This window comes from Cavia porcellus, unplaced genomic scaffold (assembly GCF_034190915.1).
Source record: "Cavia porcellus strain 051 isolate PalLab524CR breed Dunkin Hartley unplaced genomic scaffold, mCavPor4.1 scaffold_29, whole genome shotgun sequence".
Taxonomy (NCBI): Eukaryota; Metazoa; Chordata; class Mammalia; order Rodentia; family Caviidae; genus Cavia; species Cavia porcellus.
This window is the reverse complement of record NW_026947512.1, coordinates 24,231,723-24,255,658: the sequence shown is the minus strand read 5'-3', so window position 1 is coordinate 24,255,658 and position 23,936 is coordinate 24,231,723. Positions and strand designations below refer to the sequence as shown.

The following is a 23,936-nucleotide window of genomic DNA, read 5'->3' as shown; positions in this document are numbered from 1 at the left end:
TTTTAAATATTCCCATAAAGTTCAGGTGCAGACGACTTCACTGGGGATTTGTTATGGTTTGTATCTGGGTTTCCCCTCAAAGCCTCATGCAGACATGGAGGCAGCTGAATCCAGTATTTGTGACTGGCTCATTGTCTAGTGCTGAGATTGGCAGTGTGAGTGCTGCACCCACCCGGGGTGGGGGAAGACATATAATATAATAAAGAGGGGAACTAGACATGTGTTTCCCTTTTTCCCTTTTCATTCTTGTCTCTTGGGGCCTCCAGGAACAACTGCCCCATAACCTTGGAGCCAGCTGAGTATGGGCTGAAACCTCCAAAAACTGTAAACAAAATAAACTTTCCTTTCTTCATGTTGGGCATCAAGTATTTTGTCCCAGCGATGAGAGAAAAGCAATCAGGCAGGATTTTATCAACTATTTGAGGAAGAATTTCTACGACTCCTAAACAAACACAGAAAATGGGAGATGCTTACACTTCCCAATGCATTGTTGGTTTATGATTCCACTTATACAAAGTTTCTTAAAAAAAGGCAAAGCCCTAGACAGAAAGGAATACAATGGTTGCTTGGGACTGAGGTTGGGAGCAAAAATTGATGGCAAGTGTCATGGAGAATCTCTTTGGAATAACAAAATATTACAAAAGTGAATATTGATTGTGTCCTATAATTCTGTAAGTTTACTAAAAATGTATACTCTCTTGGGTAATTTCTAATTATAGGAATAACACTTCATTAGGACGTTTGTCATCTTTATCAAATTGGATAGTTCTTCTGTAACTTAATCCACTCTGATTTAATTTTGAAATGGAAAGCTTAGAATAATTACTTGCAAGTATGATGCTCATGATGCTCAGGCAAGCAGATTAAGTTCTTTGAGTCACTATTTCCTCATTTGAAATGTGGAGATAAAATACATACCTTACTTCAATTTCCTATATAGTTTAGGTTTCTGTTTCTGTTTCAAACAAATTGGTCATTCTTCTCTCACCTCTCCGAGCCTGCACAGCACCCCTCATCTCTCCTAGCTGAGGACAGGCAGAAAGGGCTGTGCTCAGGACCTCACTCTGCCTGCCAACATCCTCGGGACAGAACTTCCTTTCCAAAATCCAAGGAAGCTTTACTTGCCATTGAGGATTGAGAAAAATTCACTATGAATTATCTTGCCCTTCAAAACTTTTCCTTTATAGTATACTTCCAGTTGTAAAGCTCAAGTGTCAAGAACTAGATCATTGCATCCTACAATAATCTCTCTCCACTAAATGTCATGGACCCAACACAAAAAGGGCAGTGTAGCAAAAGTAAGTGCCAGGAACAGTGGGGGAAAACCAGAAAGCCAAAACTGACATGTCATCCTGTTTTACACTGCATTCTGGAGTGAGTTCCTCAGTTCTTTGATCTGTCAGTGCTTCAGAAATACTTTTTCTAGCTACTTGTCAGTGTCATACTACGCTTACCATAATTGCTTTCCTAGTGAGAAGAGGCTTAACCTTTTCTCCCCACTGAATCAGGTGTGTAGTTTTGGTTCACCTACACCAATCCTTCCAATCTGGGTTAGAGTGACTTGTGGCAGACGTATCACTGATAAGATAAAGAGACAAACACAAACTGTCTGGTATTCTATTAAAATAATGGCTTTGTAGATTAAATATTGCTCAAAATATCTGGACCAGCTGCTCCATTCCTACCTCACCTGGTACAGTGCCTATAATAACCGTGCCTGACACAGACAAGAAAAAGTAAAGCATTGCCCTCAATGAAAGACCAAAATGCCTGTACTTGATATTCGACAGCTACAAAAGCTTTCTTTAGTTCTCATGAACTTATTAGGGTCCACTTCTCCCATATCTGGCTGACAACTTCCATCAGGGTTGATCTATGCAATACATATATATATAGTATATCCCTGAATAAACACTTTCATCAGATCTGAAAACAGTCCACTTGCCATAAGCAATAGGGTTTGGAAAGAGCTACAAGAACAATTCTGCCTCTAAAATGAGACGTAAGGTAACAATCATTGGAGAAAATCCCATCCTCCAGAAAAAGAGATCTAGCAATTGAGTGATTTGTGGGCTCATTCTGCAGTTTAGTGCTGGAGACAAGTCTGTTCAGAGCTTTCCCAGAGCAGACAATCTCCTCAAGATGTCTGGACCTGTAGAAGATCCTATAAATGAAATTTAACTGAGGGTATTAGCTTTCACCTGTCTGTTTTTTATTTTGTGTGTTGGAGATAAAAAGAACTTCTAAAAGTAATGTGGAAAATTAGGTTTAGCTGAATCATTCACAGGCCATACACAGGTATATCTAATTTGCTTGGCCTAAATTAAAAATAAGTCTTCTCTTTAGAGCAGTGACTTTTTAAACTAGTCAATGGTTTAAATGAATTTATCTTTTTATATAAGTATTTAGAGAAGAAGAACTTAATGAAAATGACAGCTAGGTTTTTATACACAGCTAAGAAATTCCAGCTGTACATTCAAATTATCTCAGCATAGCTTCAGGTCTCGAAAGGATATGGTATAACCTACCTCAGCAGAGTATGCCCATATGTTTAACTAATTCCTTTTCACTTCTGCCTCATTTGGGTCTCTACAGCTTTATTTATTTACTCCTTTTGAATAATGAAAACCCAAAACCTCACTGGGCCCATAGAATTTGAGAGTAATCAATAAATTGCTAAGAAATTTCAATTATAGCACTGTATATGTGCAAATATATTTATGTATATCACATATGCACATGTGTGCATGAATGACATACATATACTATTTATTAATGAATATTCATGACGATATCATTTAGGGAAGCAATTATATTTTTATTTCAGAAAAACATTAATCCTGTTGTGGCATCTGTACAAAACTGAAAGAATTATACTATATTCTCTGTAAATTCTTACCTTTTTTTCTAAAAATTCTGTATTCTATCTTCTGTAACATTTTAAAGACATGTACTTCTTCTAAGAATGTAGGATAGACTGACTTGAAAAAAAGATTGAAATGAAATAACCAATATTTAGTCATTAACTAGTCTCATGACTTGTATCTAGGGTTCTTAGTCTCTTTGATTTTATACTATGCTTCCCAAAAGGTTTCTCTATTAATATTAACAGCTTTATGAATCTCATTACTCTGATTTATGCCTTTTCAATTTATTTAAGGTTGTGTCAATATTAAATTATCTGCCCCTTGTGAGCAACTTCAATAATGTTTAGATGCAAAATAGTCATAAGCACTACCTCACAGGCAAATATCCATGTTACTACTTAGAATGCCATCCTCCCTAACAGATTTAACTAGTAATTAATAACTATTATATTAGAGAATCAGTACCAATCTAAAATACTGCAATAAGAATTCTGCAACGCTTGTCCTTAATCTACTTCAAGTATCCTTGTACTTGGGAAAAGAGAGAGAGATGAGGGAATCAAAAGATGAACTGCAATGTTAAAAACAACTGCCCAAATATCTGAAGATATTTTTAACAAAATTAAATGGTTATTTAGACAAAAGTTTCCATTTTAGGAGACTTTAGTTTCTAAGGATGATAGAATAGATAGATGGCAGTTTTTCCTGTTTCTCCAATTAAGCACAATAACAGCAAACAGAAGACAGGCAGATAGAAGAATCCATAATCTAGAGAGGGAACTGAGCCTTCAAGAACAACATAGCCATGAGCTTTCTGAGTTGCCTTTTTGCCTTACACACCCAGACTTTCTAAACAAACCAGCAAGTGAAAATGCCACAGAAGATTAAAGGAAAAAATTCAAAGAAAAGAAAAATCTCCCAATATTTTTTTTCCCTTTAGCCAAAACAGCAAGTGAGGGTCAGCCTAGCATTAAAAATAACACCATGGCCCTGCCTCCACTCGTGCCCTCAAAGCATGTGGGACCCACAAGGACATGCTTACCCCAACATGCTCTCAAGAGTGGTCCAAAAGAAGAAACAATAGAGAGCTTGGACTCTCTTCTTCAGAAGTGTTGGAAACCATGTGAGAAGCCAACTTCCAGCTCTACCAGGCAAAAGTTAAGTATTCTTTCATGCTGTGATGATATCAGAGAATTGCTGAAGAAGAATGAAAATATTGTAAAGGAGCAATAACCAAGCCAAATATGTAGCTGTGAAACTGAAGGGTGATGAAAAGGTATCATACCAAACAGCTTAAGCAATAGAAAAGAGAAGGTTGCAGTGTAGTTCAGTGGTACAGTGATTGCCTAGCATGTGTGAGATCCTGGGTTCAATCCCCAGCTCTAGGGGTAGGTGGGGGAAAGTTGTTTATTCCTTTTAAAAAGTTTAATAACACTAACAAAATCTAATAATATTGACAAAGACAAAAGAGAAAACAGTATCAGAATAAAACAAGGCATATCATGCAGGCCAGGAAGAGAATCAAGAAGCCAGCTCCTCCCATGAGCCAGTTGGCATGTGAGCTGGGAGACAAGAAGAACTGAATTCAGTACCACCACCACCCCACCACCATAAGCAACCAGCTGATTCAGAGGAACACAGGCTGAGATGATATCAACTGAAGTAAAAAATCAATTTAATGCTTGTATTGTTTGATTAACTTTGTTGCCCTAAAGCCAGTAGTCTGAACATCTATTTGGAGCATAACAATATGCAATATAGCAACTTTGGGGGGTTTCCATCTGTCTTGTTTTTGAAATCCAATATTTTTCTCCCTGTTTTGTTTGGTTCCACGTTATTGTTTTGCTTTATTCCTTTTTTAATAAAAAAGGCATATCACTGTAATCATGTCAAACATCAAAAGAGTAGAAAAATACTGCAAACAACTCTATATATACAAACTTGATAACTCAGATAAAGTAGAACACTTCTTTAAAAAATACATAAGGTAGATCATTTGGATAGTTCTACTATTAGAAAAATTTAACTTATAACAACTCCCCCCCCCAAAAAAATTTTGAGGTCTAGATTTTCAACTGGAAATTCATTTCAACTTTTTAGAAAAGAATTAGTAATAATTCTTTCAGAAAACAAAAAATAGAACACTTCTCAAATCATGTTATAAAGCAAGAATTACGCTGATACTGTGGCTAGCTCTATTAAATAACATAAAACAATATAAAATTCCTCAGTAAAATATTAACAAGTAAAAAAAGAAACATGTAAAAAGAGTTACATATCATGACTCATTAGGATTTATTTGAACCAGGGATTCAAAGCTGACTCAGAATTCAAAACTCAGGACATCCCAGATGGCAGGCTGGCTGTAAGACAGTGAGCTTGCAATCTGGGCCTCCTACATTGCATCCTGGAGAATGGACCAGCTGAAAAAGTGTAAGACCAACAAGAACCCCAAGACCCAGGACAACAACCCAGCACACAGACATACACATACACACACACACACACACACACACACCTCTGGCATGCAAAGAAATCCGTGAAGCCAGTAATGTGGAGGTATCTGAAGCAGCAGTGAGGAGACAGCAGTTGTACCCTGAAAAACTCCACCAACAGAGGACCAGTCCCAGCCTCCACATCCAGATGCCAAGATTGCCTCCATACTCAGCACATCTCCGGGGTGCAACATGAACTTTATCACAGAACTGTAAACACCAGAAGATGGTAAGTTTGGGGCTGGGGATTTAGTTCAGCGGCATAAGCGCCTGCCTTGGAAGCAGGCAGTCGTGAGTTCAATCCCTGGTACCGATAAAAACGAAAAAAGACAAAAAAAAAAAAAAAAGATGGTAAGTTCTTGGGATAGCTATAAATAACCAACTACATCTGGAGTACATCTCCTTTCCTCTTCAAGAGGCCTCAATGCTAGTGGTAGAGACATATACCATGGGATGGTGGTGGGCATTATCAGATAAGACAAAATGAAAGAAAAACAAGAAGTGGAGAATGGCAAGATGCAGCGATGGGGTGTGGCCCAAGACCCCCAGCCCACCCATGACAAGCCTGAGATTCAATGAGATAGATGAAGTTTAAAGTCAAACACTGGAACTTTCTGAAATGATAACAATGGAAGTAAAAAAATAAATGGAGAAGGCTATAGATGGAAAATGATCTCTCAGGTACGAAAGAAATGATGCTTAAAATCAAAAATATTAGAGAAGACACAAATGAAAGATTATATGAGTTAGAAAAAGATGGAAATAAAAAATACCCAACATAGGAGAGAAATGGAATCCATGAAACAGATACAAAAAGAGATTCAGGAGATTAAAACCTCCATTGAAAGTACATGCAACAGATTGAAGGAAAGGATAGAATTTCAGATCTTGAAGACAGAATTGCAGCTATTCTAAATATTTTTAAAATAGAAAGAGACCATGAGAAATCACTTGAACAGCTACAAAATAAAGCAGAGAACAACACCAGATTTACTGCAGTCAGTGAGAAACCTGGAGACAGCACAACGCCATAACAATCATAAATATATATGCGCTCAATACAGGAACATCCAACTATATAAGACAGTTATTAGTAGACACAGAAAATCAAATAAGCACTAACACAATTGTAACAGGAGACCTCAGTACCCCATATCACAGAGAGACAAATCGACTAGACAGAAAATCAGCAAAGAAATAGCAGAGCTGAGCCAAACCTGTGAACAAAATGGACTTGATAGAAAGAAGCCATGCCTCAAGGCCCCACACCAGTGGCCAGGAAAGATGCGGCAAGTGGGGCCCTGGAGAAGAAGCCACACTATCGGAACACTATCCCATACCTCTCCACCTCTCCAAGAACCTCGGATTGAAGGAAACCAAATTGCTATTTCAATCCCCTCCACCTGCGACGCAGCAGTAGGATGATTCAGAAAAACACAGGAAAATGCCAAGGTGAAAGAGCCAAATACAACCTCAGACCTCCAGTTCACACAGAACAAGTTCAGAAGACACAGACATAGTACAAATTAGAAGTTACACAGCTGAAATTCCTGAAAAGATAACAGAAGTAAAGAAACAACTTAGTTCTTGTACTGATTGATTAATTTTACATGCCTATGACTGATATTCTGGACAGCTATTTTGAAAATAACAAGAGACATTATGGTAACCATTATTAAATGCCTATTATCTTGTTTTGAAGTCCTGCATCATTTTTACTGTTTTGTTTTCTTTGATTTTATTCTGTTTTGTTTCGTTTGATTTTATTATGTCTGATGGTACAGACAGCTATTCTGAAAATAGCAAAAAACATTATGATAGCTGTTGTTGATTTCCAATTATCTTTTTTTTAAGTCCTGCATCACTTTCATTGTTTTGCTTTGATTGGCTTTATTCTATCTTATTTTGTTTGGTTTAAACCTTTTTTAAAAAAAATTAAAAGCTGGGTATGGTGGTGGACATCTGAAATTCCAGCACGTAGGAGGCCAAGGCAGGAGGCTCATCATGAGTTTAAGGCCAGCCTGCACTACATAACAAGATCTTGTCTCCAAAAAAAACAAGACATATGATTTTAGTAATAAAGACTAAACACCTTCCCATAAGATTGAGATGTCTTATTTCACTACATTATTTAAAACAATGTTAAATGTTCTAAGCTACTGCAATTTGGCAAGAAAATACAGATAGGCCATAAACCAAGAAATACAACTAGCCCCATTTGCAGACAATATGGTGACCATTGTAGAAAATGCCAAAGAATCTAAATCAGATTGGGGTGAGAGGAAACCTCAATGTAGTTCAGATTGGCATTTCCCTGATGGCTAATAATGTTGTTTCTGCACTTCTCTTGAAAAGTATCTGTTCAATTAATTTGTGCATTTATTGATTGGGTTATTTCATAGTTTTGGTGCTGTGTTTTTATATGTTCTAAATGATAACTCTCTATCCAAAGAGTTAATCTCAAAGATTTTTCTCCCACTCTGTAGGCTGTCTTTCACTCTGCTGGTTGTTTCTTTTGTCATGGAGAACATTTTCATTTGATGTAGTCCTGTTTGTTGACTCTTAGCTATTATTATCCCCTATGCTGTTGAAGTGTAATCAGAAAGTTTTTTGGTGTTTATGACTTTGTAGCTTTTCCCTACCTTGTCTACTAGGCATTTCAAAGTTCCATGTCTTATACTTCAGTCCTCAATCACTTTGAATTAATTTCTGTGCAAAGAGAGGTAGGATCTAGTTTAATCCTCTACAGAGAGATATTCAGTTCCCCAGTTCCATCTGTTAAAGAGGCTGTCATGTCTTCAATATATGTTTTTGGTTCCTTTTTTTGAAAATCAGGGGCTACAGTCATATGGTCAAGGCCAGCCCGAGCAATTTAGAGAAAACTTATCTCAAAATTTAAAAACAAACGAACCAACAACAACAACAAAGCCATTAAAAGGGCTGAGAATGTAGGTTAAGGGCAGTGCATTTAGGTAGGTAGTGTGTGCAAGGCCCTGGGTTCACTCCTCAGGACTGGCAGCACCAAGGAGATCCTGATGACAACAGCAACAAAAACCTCTGCTCTTCATTTTGACAGAAGCAAATCCATAGTGACAATTTTACATTAGAAAGATATCATAAAATACTGTTAGTTTGAAAATTCATAGCTTGAATTTCCCTCATAAAAGGGAAATGAAAAAATAAGTAAGTAGAGAAAAGAGGAAGAGAAGGAGTAATACTTTTTGTTTAGGCTCTCTCTGTACCAAGGCACTGTCACATAGTTATCTCATCCTGTGCACAGAATGTGTCTGTGCGAGAGAAACTGTTGTTTGTCTTAGAGGGTAACAAACTGATTACCACAGAGAATGAGTCAACTGCCTCTAAGAAGAAATTGCAAATATGAAATCAAAATAAGTTGCAAACATCTTCACTGCACTGATATTTCAGAGTACTATGTAAATATTTTAGATTATATGTTAAATATTTAAAAAGCAGCCAGCTCAACAAACGCCCCCCCAAAAAAAGAAGGGATAATTTCTCATTACTTAGGAATTTTAAAATGTACCTTTAAAAATAAAGTGACTGAAAAAACAGATGTGCCATATGTTACCAGCTTTGCTGATATTCTGTCTTTAAATGCAGGGCATTATTAACATCATCACTAGCAATCACTTACTACCACAGCTTTTATTTTTAAAAACTCCCTTTCTCACCTTTGATTTCACACTTTCTTGAACTCTGTTTGATGCAAGGAGAGCTTTCCAGGAAAAATCTTCACTTCCTCCTATGTAACCACATAAATACAAAAATAATTGTGCAGTGCATAGGCAAGGAAAATAAATCTTCATAAACTCCTAACCTGCTGCTGCCCTGCTAGGAATGCCATATCAGCAAATGTGTGTTCTGATCTTTTACTTTATGCATTAATAAACAAGAGACGTGCATGTCAGTCAACAGCGTGGTGGAGGTGAGAAGAACAGGGCATCTCAAATCTGTTTTATCCATGTGAAAGTTGTAAAGTAATCTGCATTAATCATTTGCTGCACTCCAAATGAAGGATGCATCCAAAGAGACCACTTAAAGTATTTGATGTCATTGAACATATGGTTTGTTTTCAATATCACCTTGATGATTTTCAATACAAACAAAAACACAAAAGTAAGGGGAGTTTATCCTACTAGATTCTAAAACAGATGTCAATGGTATTGAAGTGTTCCATAAGGGGCCTTAACTTTGTTATTGACATTGTAAGGGAAACAGCCAGCCGCTGTAATTAGCCATTGATCTAAGTGGATTTAGATTTGTCATCAAATGAAAACAACTTGGATTCCACTCATGAGGTACATAATATCAGTACTAATCTGTACCTGGACAAGAGGTCTCAGCTATAAAAAAAAAAAAAGCTAAAAGAAACATATAATCATAAAAACAATTGTGGTAATGGATTACAGAAGCTGTGGTTTTAATGTGGTAGAAAGCTATGTTGGGTGATTAAGGGAACGGGAATAAAAATATGTTGCTATCGGGGGTTCCAGAAGAAGATGGTGGATAGATAGCAGCAACTACAGAGGCTCTCTGAGATACCCCACGTAAAATCCAGGAATGGTACAGTACGAGGAGTCCGAAGCAAGAGGAGATACCCTGCTGATCCAGGAATGAACTAAGCTAAGAGAAACCAACTGGAAATCCAATCCTGGTGCTATAACAGGTACAGATAAAATCTCTGCGTGGAAGCTAGAACCTGCGCCACTGGAAGCTGCGATTAGAATTTCCTGCTGCGGCTGCTGCATCCAAATCTGCAGGGCAGGGAGAGAGACCCACGAAAGCTCTGAGAGGGGGAATCTGCAAACAGAGTTGAGAGCGGGACTAGCAGGGAGCCCTACATCGACTTGCAGTGAGTGAGCAAAAAGGGAACCCTTTCATAGAGTAGGAGGCTCCAGCAAAGGACATACTGGGACTGGGCAGACTTGCCAGAACAGGGCACTGCAGTGACATTAGTCGCATATTCCCCTCTCAAGCTGGATTGGTGGGGAGTGTCTGGCCTGTGGGATGCCGCTGAATAAGACCCAGTAGGCTAGCCCAAATCAGGTCCCAGTGCCTGCAGGTGCACCCTAGTGGTGAAGCCTTCGGTAGGTTGACTGGAGGGGCAGGCCCAGCAGAGGCTGCCCAGGTCTGAGTCTCCCTAGTACACTGCAGTGGACCTAGCCGGCACAATTCAAACAAACTGTAACCAAAACAGAGAAAAAAAATTGGGCCTCCTACATTCGCTTGTATGGAAGGAACAAAAAGTATGGGAAGAAGAAGCAACAAGAAAGGGTCCTCAGTTCCCAATTCTGAGAACACTGATCCAGAAAAGGGAAATGCAAAGGAAAACAGAAAACATGCAATATCAGACACGGCATCAATAGACATAAAGCGATATCTCCAGAGACTCATAGACAAGTTTAAAAATGAAGTATTTAACTAAATAAAGCAAGACATAAGTAGAATAGTTAGAGAAATGCTAAGAACCACCCAAGAAAAAACAGATGGTGGAATGGAAGAACAGAAAAAAAAAAGGGGAGAATTGTTTGATGGAGAAAATAGAGAAAACATAGAATACATGAAGCAGGTTCAAAGAGATTACCAGGAAACTAAAAACTCTATCGAAAGCTGGCATAACAGCTTGAAAGAAACTAAGGATAGATTACCTGAATTGGAGGGCAGATTTGTAATATGGGAGCATGAAAAGAAAAACTTCTTAAAAATAACAAGAAAATAAGCAGCAATAATACAAAGGCTAGAAGATGATAAGAAGATCTATAACTTAAGAATTGAGAACATAAAAGAAGAAGTAGGGACACAAACAAATGGACTACAAAAGCTATTCACAGAAATAATCCAAGAGAATTTCCCTAATTTAGCAAAAGGTAAAGATACTCAGATATATGAGGCATACAGGACCCCAGCCACCTACAATCCAAACAGAGCTACACCCAGGCATATAATCAAAATTCCAGAAATCCAATATAAGAACAGAATACTAAGAGCCATTAGAGACAAGAAACAGATCACTTACAAGGGAACACCCATCAGAATTACAGCAGACTTCTCGGCACAAACCATCAAATCACAAAGAGCGTGGGGGGAAATAATTCCAGCTTTGAAAGCTAACAACCTCAGCCAAGATTGATATATCCTGCACAACTGTACCTAGAAACTGATGGAAAAATAAGGTGCTTCCAGGATAAAGAGTAACTAGGGGAATTTGCAACCACCAATTCAACTCTACAGAGAATACTGCAGGATATTCTAAAAAAGGAAAATACCAAGACTTCAGAAACAGTGGCAGAGAGGCCACAATGAATGGACCACAATGAAAGCGAAATGAAGAAGACAAACTGACAACAAACGACAGAAAAAGAGCTCAATAGAAATGAGGTAGAGAAGATTGGATGGTAGGAACAGCCATTTTGGAGAAAACAAGACATCATAATAGCTAGTGCTGATTTAGTATCATCTTGCTTTGAAGTCCCATCAAGCTTTTATTCTTCTGTCTTCATTGGTCTTAACAGGTTGTATCTTATTGGGTTTTATTATATGTGATAATATAAGCAAAAACTTTTGTAGACAAGGAGATTATACAGAAACCATTGTTCATCTTCTGATAGTTGGTTCCAAATACCCTGTAATACTGTCATTCTCTTGAATGGTTTTACATTGCCTTGATATGTTTGGTGCTACAGTATACAAAGTTATATTCTAAGATTTCAAGGAAAGAGACACTATAGTAACTACTTTTATGTCAGGATATCTTGTGGTGAAACACTATTTTGCTTAAATGGTTATGCTTTGACCTGTGCTGTTTTGATGTTATGCCCTCTTTTATCTCAGTCTCCTTTTTTTAATTATTTACTTTTTTATTTTTATCTTTTTAATTAAGGGAAAAATAAAAAAAGCAGGATACATTATAGTAACCCACTTTGATTTCCTATTAACTTGATTTGAAACCCTGTGTAGCCCTCACCATCTTGCTTTGACTGATTTTCCTCTATTCTGCTTTGCTTGATAGTACCAAGTTCAAAAGTATAGGCATCAACTGTAAAGACAATAAGATTCATTATGATGCCATTCCAGTTGACTATTATCTTCCTTTAAAGTCCTGTAATGTCTCCAATGTTTTGGTTTTATGCTTTACTGTTTTGTTCAATTTTATTATAACTGATGATATAGTCAATTCTTTTTAAAATAGCAAGAGGCAGTATGGTAACCATTGATCACCTAGTATTTTGTTTTTACATTATCTATTATGTCCATCCTTTTGATTTGACTAACTCTGTTCTGTTATGTCACATTTGGTTTTACTCTCTTCAAAAAAAGAGTAATAAGTACTGTGGGAGTAATAAAACCCAAAATGTGTAATTGTCATTGTCTAAAAGAAAGGAAAAGAAAGTGCTCTAAAGAATATACCTGTATATATATTTAAGTGTATAAGATAGATAACCATATTACTGAGTTTTGTTGGATCATTGAACAAAACTGTTTCCAGTCTCACTGTTTGAAAGTCCACTTTATATGCTTTAATTTTGTAACTTGAACAACTATTTCTAAGATAACAATATGTAATTTATTAACTAGTGATTTCCTATTATTTATTTTTTCTGAAATTCTGTATAACTTGTACACTTTTTTCTGTTTTTTAATTTTTTTCCTTAAATAAAAAAATTTTAAAATTTTTTAAAAAATTTTAAAAAAATGTTGCTATCATGCTAATATCTCAAGTAATTTTTAAAAATATTTGTTTTCAAAAACACCATTATTACTATTGAGAATATATAAAGAACTCAAAAAAGTTAGTCCTCCAATATTTAAAAACTCAATCCAAAAATGGGTATCTGAGATGAATACACACTTCTCAGATGAAAAAATACAAACAGCAAATAAATACATGAAACAATGTTCTACATGGCTATTCGCAGACTGAGGGGAGACAGAACAATGGCTGTACCAGCAAACATGTCCAGCCTGGGAACCAGAGCCATGCAGGGGCACTGCCAAACCGGCAACAGCTGAACTCCAGCCCCTTCCAGCATGTGGGCTGGTAAGCAAGGGGGTACCAACCCCTGCCCCCTGTAAGCAACCAGCGTATCCAGAGAAACACAGGCTGTGATAATAGCTATCAGGGTGAAATGCAACTGGATGCCTATGGGGCTTTGGTATTTCACTAACACTGCAGGTCTAGGGCCAGTGGTCTGATCATAGGTTCAGAGGGTATCAGCACGCAGTGTGGTATCTGGGAAGTAATCTTCTGAAGATGGTAGCCATTGTTGATTCCCTATGGTCTTGTTTTGAGGTCCTGTATCATTTCCATTGTTTTGCTGGGTTGGGTTTTATTCTCTTTTGTTTTGTTTGAGTCTGTTAAATCCAATGGCAGAAGAAGCTATTTCAAGGATAGCAAGATATATTATGGTAGCAATTTTGGATTTACTATCGGTGTGTTTTAAAATCTCTTATTGCATTCATTGTTGTGTTGTTATTGTCTCTATTCTGTTCTGTTTGATCTTCACTCTGTCTGAAGGTATCTGCAGCTATTTTAAAAACATTAAGAGGCATTATGGTAACTGTTGTTGATTTCATAATGTTTTGAAGTCCTGTACCTCTTATACTGTTTTATTTTGATTGATTTTATTCTGTTTTATCCTCTTTATCCTTAAAGTTTTTAAAAATGTTTAACATCACTGGTCATTTGAGACATGCAAATTAAAACAACACTAAGATTCCACTTCACCCAAGTAAAAATCATTATTATCAAGAAATCAAGCAATAACATGCTGAAGGGGAAAAGGAACCCTGCTACACTGTCGGGAGTGTAGACTGGTGCAGCCACTGTGGAAATCAGTGTGGAGATTCATCTAAAAACTAGGATAAGAGATCTTATTTGACCTAGCTATTTCGCTTCTGGGTATCTTCCCAAAAGAATATAAGACATCATACCACAATGATATATGTGCACTCCTGTTTATAGCAGCACAATTTGTAATAGCTAGATCTTGGAAACAACCTAAAGGTCCATTGACTGAGGAATGGATAAAAAAAAATGTGTTATTTTTATACAATAGAGTACTACTCAGCCATAAAGAAGGATAAAATAGAGACTTTTACAAGTAAATGGATGCAAATTAATACTCATAAGTGAAATAAACAAGACACTTATGTAAACATTCTATTGTCTCATTAGTGTGAGAAGTGGAAAAAAATATGTATATATACATATATATATACACACACACTGGTTAATAAAATTATACTACTGATTTCTCTCAGTTCACTAAAGAGAAAGATTAGCACTGTTCACACAATTGAATGCAGATATCTTGTGCTCTGGGTGAATGATTTACGGTTGATGATGTACAATATGTGCATCATTGTTGCCCCCTGATTGACATGTTTTCAAATCTTGTTTTAGTTTTTTTTTCTTTTTTTTTTCCTCCTTGAAATAAAATGGATTTGAAAATAAATAAATATTTTAAAAATACATAAATAAATAAATAAACATTTAGAAAAAAGACACTATTGAAGCCAGGAGTGGTAGCGCACACCTGTAATCCCACCACTTGGAAGGCTGAAGCAGGAGGATCACTGTAAACTGGAGGCCTACCTGGGCTACAATGTGGGTACAAGTACAGCCTGAAATACATGTGAAACCCTGTCTCAAAAAGACACCATTATTTCTGAATATTGTCTTTAAAATTAAGTAAATTTGATGAACAATAAGCATTTTAGGAAGATATAAATCCTGAGAAAATGCCTACTGTGCTACAGTAAATTATTTTTGTAGTTTGCAAGTGCTTCTTGCATTGATGAAGACCACCAACACTTGTCCAGAGAAACCAATCAGATATTCACATTTTAACCTCTCGTATTAGTCAGCTTGCTGTCATTATAACCAAACACCTGACATGTACCATTAAAGGAAAAATAGCTTTACTTTGGCACATGGTTTCAGAAGTTTCAGGCTATAATCAGCAGCTCCAAGGCAGAAACACCGTAGTATAAGGACAAAAGACACAGAGCAATCAAAGAAGAGCCAGGGAGAGGAATAGGCTGGAGAAAGGAGTAGCTCCCAAAAGCAGGCTCCCAGTGACCCACTTCCTCTAACTACACCCCATCTGCTAATAGTCCTTTCAGCTAATGAGCTTGTCAATGGGATTTGTCCACTGGTAAGGCCAGTGCCCTCCTGATCCCGTCACCTCTCTTAGAGCCAGTATCTGAATATTGCTACACCAAGCCAAGTCTTAGTACCACCTCTTTACAGTCACACAGGGCAAGGCCTACAAAGCCCTCTGCATTCTCTTTTTGAGACAGGGTCTCACTATGCAGTTCAGGCTGGCCTTAAGCTCACTTTGTAACCCAGGCTGGTCTCAATCTTGCAACGATCCTCCTACCAAGTGCTGGGATTACAGGTGTGCGCCACCGCACCTGGCTTTCCCTCTGTATTGTGCCTCCTTGGGTTCCTCCCTGTGCCCTATTTCTGTTTCTGAATGCCATCCTCATACATAAGGCCAAATGATCTGTTCCCTAAACTGCTATGAAGTGACTGCAGTGTCTGCCATCAGTTCATCCACCAGCCTCTCTCTCCCTAATCACAGCTCTCACTATGCTGACCGGCACAGCTGGATTCTAGCTGTGCTCTTGAGAGCAATGTGACCAATCCATTTAATCCAACAATGAAACCTATCAGCTCCATATCACGACAAGCTCAGAATCCACCCACTTTGTCCATCTCTACTATCACTCTGTTTGGTCAAAACCACCATCATGGATGCACGTGATTGTCTTTCTGTTTTTACTGTTACCACTTGACTCATCATTCATGTAAGTTTACTTTTGAAATATTATGTCTATACTGACAGAGCAAAAAGTATGTTCAATACAGCTGTGTGACATGGGGAAGTTTAATCCCTTTAATGCTGCACTAAGCCACCACTCATTCACTGTGTATCATATCAACCTGTTTTACTCTCTTTATGGAACTTACCAAGCTACTACTTCCTGTGTCATCTGACCCTCTTACACACACACACACACACACACACACACACACACACACTTCATGACAACAGGAACATTATCTGATTTGTATCCTTAGCCTAAGGATTCAGAACAATGCCTGCACATAGTAAATATCACAATTTTTTACAAAAATGTCCTTCCCTCTTCCTGTAACACTGTCCCCTCACCTCTTCACCTTGTTAACTTCTCTTTGTCAGCACCACTTCCTTGGGAGAGTCTTCCTGTTTCTGCCATGTCTCGTTTACATTCCTTTGTCACAAATCCTCAGAGATGTGCCCATTTCCGTCAGGGGACTCATTACGCCTGATGACTGCACCCTTATCTATGGGTCTCCTCACTGAAACACAAGCTGCTCGAGAGGAGGATTCATTCCTCTTTTGCTTACTGTGATTTCCCAGCAGAATGTTTAGCACATGCTCTCTAGATATCCTTTGAGTAAATAAAAAAGGAATAAATATTAAGCAATATGAAAATTCATTCATTTGAAATTCACCACAAATTTGGATATATTAAGTTGCAGGGACTTACATTCATTCATCCAATGCAAATGGAGCAACGTGAGTTATTTGAAGGTGTCATAATGGCTGTTGTGGGAGAAATGAAAGTTCAAATGCTAGCTGCTGTTGGAGAACCTTACCTTAAGGAGGCACTCTGTCTTTAAAAGAACAACCTACCCCACTATTCATTTGTGTATTTAAATTTTCAACCTAGAAAAGACAGGATGGAAAGAGGTAAAGTATTGGTTTATTCACCCTGAGCTATGGATGACCTGGCAGAAATCCCTGCAGAGAAGTCCAGAGCCCAGCTGGCAGGAGAGGGAAGGGGCAGGAGCTTGCCATTCCTTCTTGGTCAGTTTGACTAAATCTAACTCAGATCAGTCACCAGTGAACTAAAACTTCAAAGAAATCAGACTCTATGTATAAAAACCCCAGTTGGAAAAGTGTTTTGTTAATATGAATTAATTAGGATTGTTATGTGCAGTCGTACTGAAAATATGTCCCTATGCAATAAATGCAATGCTTTGCCCTACAAGGACTTGACACCAATTCCAGGTGTGGAAAAGCTCGGGATTCTGTTCCCTTAGGACTGTGGACTGCAAAGACTACATGACGTCATCCTTTTTCCTCCCTGATACAGTAAAAGTGTTTAACAGATTTCCGGGAATGATGGTGCTGCTATATGACAATGCATGACTCAGCCTAAGCATCTTGGAAGGGGAGGAGGAGATAAGACAGGATCTCCTTGTAAGCACACCATGCCCAGCCTGCTGTGCACTTTATGAGGACTCCCTTCCTCCTCATCCTGTTCCTTTCTAACCCAATTGGGAAGTACTACATATACACAAATACAGATGTGTTGATTATTCATATTTTTTATTTTCATATACATTGAACAATAGACTTTCTGTGGTTGGATATGGTTTGACTGTGTCTCTGAGAGTGCTTTTGTTGGGAGTCTGAACCTGAATGTGGCCATGCAGAGGTGATGGAAATTTCAAGAGGTGGGGTCTTGAGAGAAGTTTTTATGTCACTGAGGAAGCTGCCCTCAAAAGCCATTAAGGAAACTTTCATGGAACTCCCCAAACTCTCATCCATTTATTACAAGAGGAGCTTGACCTTTCAATTACTCTTTGGCTTCTTGTATTAATGAGATCTCTCCTTACATATGTTCTTGCCATCTGCCATGAAGTTCTCACCAGTGCCAAGCAGATACTGGTACCAGTGCCCTTGAATCCCTGGAACTGTGAGCATCTTTCTTTATAAAATTAGTCTGTCTTGGGTATTTTAAAACTGACTAAATGCACCTAAACCTGGCCCTCATTAAATGAGGATTTTCAAGATAGAATGCTTCATTCTCAAATCAAAATTAACTCTTATAAAGTTTTTATTAATTATGAAGAAATCTCATGCATAAAACATGATTTGGAAGGACTTTTAATATTGGAAATTGTCAGTCATTATTTGCATTTCTGTAAATATAAACACACACAGCCAGCTAAAATAAATAGATGTTATCAATGCTTTGCTCTATATAGCTGCCCCATCTAGCTATACCCTGAAAGGAAACTTCCTGCAGCCAGGTATTAGTTCTTTATCACTATAATGAAGTACATGCAACCAACTACTTATGAAGACAGGAGGTTTGTTTGGTTCACAGCACTGGAGACCCAAGGACCAAATGGCTCAGACTCTGTGGTAGAGGTCAATTCCTGGCTGCTTCACTCATGGCATAGAAAACAATGTCAGGATCACACGCAGGACCAAGCAAGTGATTACATCTCAAACCAGAAGCAGAGAGGATGGCTTGCTCTTATTACAACATTCCTCTCCAGAGAACTCAAAAGGTCACACAAGAACTAGTTCACGCCTCCAGTGACCTGAGGACTTTCTATTCAGCCCTCTGTTCCAGCATCTTCTGGGAACCAAATTTCCAACACATAAACCCCAAGGAAGACACAAACTAAACTATATTTAGGTCATAGCAGATCACTTGAAAACATTTGCCGAATGATTGAATGGAACACAGAGATCAAATGCTAACTCCCAGGAGGACCTGAGACCCTTAGTAGGAACAAGCACATGACCCCCTTAGTACCATGAGTGAATCAACCACCTGTGCCAACTAGAAAAATTTATTTATTGGGTGAAGAATATCAGTTTTCAGTGATGTATCAAATTTTCCCATCCATAACCTCACCAAACTATTAACTTTGCTGATGTGTTCATGGCAGCCTCATTTTCTTCCTTGGATGTGAGTGATACATAGCCCTACACAGGCCACTTAGTATCAGTAGGAAAGCCAGCAGGGATCCAACTTCTTGGGGATTTTGAATTCCTGAAATACAACAATAAGGAAATTTTCCTTTAAAAAAAAAGCCTACTGTCCTTTTTTGTTCCAATTTTTCTTAGGGTTGCTGGAGCACACCTGAGGTCCCAGCACTCAGAATGCTGAAGCAGGAGGACTGCCATGAGTTTGAGGCCAGCCTGGGTTATGTAGTAAGTTCAAGGGCAGCCTGAACTACAAATGGAGACCCTGTCTCAAAAAACAAAGTGAAACAGAATCTTTGAATCAAGTTATTCCCTGCCATTACTAACTTTCTAATTGTCAGAAACTCTGAGCACACCATTTGACCTTTTGTTTAACTAAGATAATAGATCCTATCTCCTTTACCCTAATGCCCAGCAGTGAGAATGTTCTCCAAGTAATTCAGGAAGGCCCTGTAGGGCATTTTGCACAGATTTTTTTGAATGGCCCTCAGAAACAAAGTCCTCTGTGCAGGGTTAAAAATCCCTCAGGGAACTTCTTTCCTTTAACAGATTTTCCAGAAGGTAGGTGCTGAAGGCCTCTTTTTGATTCTTTGCCCTAGTTAAAAGCATCGTGGTAAAGGACATGTTTCATTCCCATTTTTCACTTTACAAATGATGTTAACCTAAGTGAATTCCTGTATAGGCTCAGAAACAAAGCAGCCAGTGATATTCCCTGGTTTTTCACATCTATACTTGTGTCCACAAAAGAAGAAATTCTCCTCTGGTGTCCACTAAACTACTGAGCTAGAATCCCAGAAATGCGGTCTCCTGCCTGTACCCACAGGCTGTGTGAACTGGGTAAAAAGCAGCCTAGCAGAGATAACTGGAAAGAATCCTGACAACACAGATGTCTTCCTTCCTTTCCAGAAAGGGAATGTTGACTGTTATTTTTTTCTTACACCCTGTAAAACCAACAAGTGTCCTCTCCATGTGGACAGACACACATTTTTTCTAAGATAATAACTGACCACAGCAAGACAATCAAGTCCTTTATTATTTTCCTTTATTTATTTTTGTGGGATGAATTATGTCCTCAGAAAAGATACAATCAAGTCCTAAACTCATGGGTCCTTGTAGATATGATCAACTTAACATGAGGCCATACTGGAGTAGGGTGGGCCTCGTCCAGTGACTCACGTCTCTGCCTCAGGGAAAAGATAGACAGAAGAACATACAGAACTATGGGAGACTCCAAAAGCTAAGATAGCCCGGGGACAGTCTCTGCCTCTGAGCCCTCTGAGGGAATATGGCTCTGCTGATACCTTATCTCAAACCTGTGGCCTCATAAACTGTGAGAACACATTTCTCTTGATTAGCTAGTATGGTCATTTTATTTATTATTATTATTAATAATGGGGGGGGTTTGCAAAAGCCTTAGAAAATCAATTTAAAAATTATTAGGAAATATCCTCTTTTGCACATAGACAGGTGCCATTTATTTTCCCCCAGGAGAAAGTGCCACTGCAGTCCCCCCCTACCACAAATTATGCAGTCGAATTTCCCATGATTGAGGGAATCACAGAGGTTAGCAACATCCAGAGTGCAATGGATAAGCCTTGCCCTGGGAAAACCACCTTTGAGATCGTGGTATCTCCCCTGCCAGGTAAGTATGATAGGTGCCATTTTGGAAAGATGCACGTATCTTTCTTGATGTCCATAACACATTAAAAAACTAATTGATGAATGCACCTCCCGGCGTGGTGGTACACACCTGTAATCCCAGCACTCAGGAGGCTGAAGCAGGAAGATCGTTACAAGTTTGAGACCAGCCTGGGCTACAAAAGAGCTGAAGGCCAACCTATACTGCATAGTGAAATCCTGTCTCAGAAAGACAAAACAAAAAATGAACAAGCAAAAAACCTAATTAACGATCAAACACAATGGTGCACAACTGTAATCTCAGCTCTTGGGAGGCTGAGGAAGGAGATTTGCTGTGAATTGAGGCCAGTCTAAGCTATAAAGTGAGTTCAAGGCGAGGCTAAACTGCACGGTGAAACTCTATCTCAAAAAGACAAAACAAAAAACTAATTGATGCCTGGGCATGGTGGTGTACACCTGTAATTGCAGCACTCTCGGGAGGCTGAGGTGGGAAGATCCTGTGAGTTCAAGAACAGCCTGGGCTGCCTAAGCAAGTTCAAGGCCAATCTGCACTACATAGTGAGACTGTCTCAAAAATAACTAATTGATAAATTAATTCCTCTGTCTTCAGCTTCCCAACTACAAGCTAGAAATAATGCTCTTTGACATTCTTTTGTCATACAGATAGAGGTTGATTCAGGATTCTTTCTATTGAAGATCAAATGTTCACTCTGCTTATGAAAAAGTGTTTGTATTTTCTGTTATCTGCATTTCCACTACTTGAAGGATTTTACTCAATATATAAGAGACAAAAGATCTAATAAGTTCCCCTTCAGATAAAGTTGAATGGACGCAACCCCTAGAGTATATTTATTTTTCATTTAGATATTTATTCTATGCTTTACAATGTATAAACAGCTTGAATTTTTACAATTAAAATTCTTGGCAGTTACAGGAAACTTGGGAAAATTGTATTTTTAGAATTTAATTCTAAAGCATTAGCTCAGAAATGGATTTCACATTTCTTTTATACACCATGCAGTACACTACCAGAAACACAGACAAAAGGACAAATCCTATATACTTCCAGTTATACCAGGAAGGTATCTGGAGTGGCCAAGTTCATAGAGGTAGAAAATAGAGCACTGATTACCAGGGCTGCAAGGAGAGGAAATCGTGTTTAGTGGACCCCAAGCTTCACTTTGAGTATGTAAAGAAGTTCAGGAGATGAATAGTGGTGAGAGCTGCAAAGAATGGAGATATATTTAATACCACTGAGCTGTACCCCTACAAATGGTTAAACTGGTAAATCTCATGGTTTGTATATTTTACTACAATAAAAAAGTGAAACAGTCATATTTAAGTAAAAACTATTTAAGCAGAAATTCTACCAAGAAAGAAAAGAAAGTAAAAAAGAAAGAGAGAATTTAAAGAATTTCTAAAAGCTGGGCATGGTGACACATGCCCATAATCCTAGCACTCAAGAGGTAGAGGCAGGAAGCTTGCTATGAGTGTGAGGCCAGCCTGGGTTGTGCAGGGAGTTCAAGGCTAGCCTGGACTACATAATGATACCCTTCTCAAAAAACACACAAACAAACAAAATGTCTAAAGTACTCTATAGTATTTTAAGCTATTATTTTTTCCCAAATTTTGTTTATATCTTGTTCTGCATAGGCAATAGCACTTAAAAGTAGCAACATTAAAAAATCACCATTAAGGCCCACATCATTTCTCATTCCCATAAAATCCCCCAGCCTCCTTAGATCACCACTTTGCTGATTTCTTGTGTAGCCTTCCCATCCAGGGTGTCAGACGGCAAAGTTAGCAGGTCATCTGACACAGGCACTGATTCAGCAAAGTGTCCATTCTCTTTTGGCTGCTTTTTATGCAGCTAAAAGCAAACATAAAGATTTTCTCACACAGAAGATGGCATGTTCCACACATAGTTCTTGAACGACTCTCTTAAAGGGTCATAAATTGCTTGAATTAATTATGAGCAGAAGAATAAAACTGACTTCTGGACACACATTATCTCATTCCAAGGTCACAGCAAGCCTGTGACGTGATGGTAGAGCATCACATCCACTGTGCCGCAGAAGCAACAGCACCCACGGCAGTCCTGAGGCTGTTCCCCACTGGGCTGACTGCCCTCTAACAGCGACCAAGAAGAGATGCAAGTGTCTCCGAGGACATGACTATCTGGAGAAGTCAGAAATTGCTTCAGATCTATTTCCAAGGTTATTAGAGTTTATGGAAAATTAATTATGCATAAATAAGTGGGTTTTGCTAACCAATCTTGAAACTTTTTAAAGAAAAAAACAAAGGTACAAAATTTTAAAACAAGATTGTAGGAGAGTAACAATTGCTAGTACATTATATATAGTCATCTTCAAAGTAGATGCTCATATTACAAGATACAGGTGTGAAAATTATCAAACAATATAGGTACAAACCTTTCTTTTCTAATGAACTAATAGCAATTAACAACATAACTATTTCAATTATTTTGTGTGTGTATATATATTTATTTATTTATTAATTTTCCTTTTCCCTTCCTTCTTTTCTCCTTTCCTCCATCCCAGTTTCTCTTTCCTTTTGAACAGTTTCTTCACCTTTCACAATATCTATCATATAGTTTAGATCTTATTTACTTCTACCACTCCTTACACTAGGGAAACAACATAACGTTTACACATGAAAGTCTGATTTATTTCACTTATGAGTATGGTCTCAAGTTGCATTCCTTTCCCTATGAATGTCTCAGTTTATCCTGCTGTGAATTTTTTTTCCTGTTTCCCCCCCCCCAAAAAAAATGGATGGAAGGATTTCATATACTTTCATTCAATTTGCCTCAGTGGCTGAAGTACAAAACCAAAACCAGAGAACTGACATTGAAACAATCCATATAGTTTCATCTTGTTTCTCCAGTTTTGTGTGCTCTGATTTCTGTGTGTGTGTAGATGTGATTTTATGATACGCATAAAGTTGTGCAACCACTGCCACAATCAAGACACAAAACTGTCCTGTCTGAACACATTTTACTTCCATAGCCACAATAGTGTCTTCCACATCCTGGTCCCTGACACCCCACCTGCTCTGTCTCTTATCATTTTGTTCCAAATAAATGAAATTATACAGTATATGATTTTTCTTTTTCA

At 38.1% G+C, this 23,936-nt stretch overlaps 1 non-coding gene across 1 annotated transcript; it reads right to left on the bottom strand.

Moving 5' to 3' along the window:
• Window positions 1-20,646: 20,646 nt before the first annotated feature.
• On the bottom strand, window positions 20,647-20,811 carry LOC111758312 (U1 spliceosomal RNA). Its single transcript, XR_002792506.1, has one exon. It is a non-coding gene; the product is annotated as a U1 spliceosomal RNA (small nuclear RNA).
• Window positions 20,812-23,936: the final 3,125 nt, after the last annotated feature.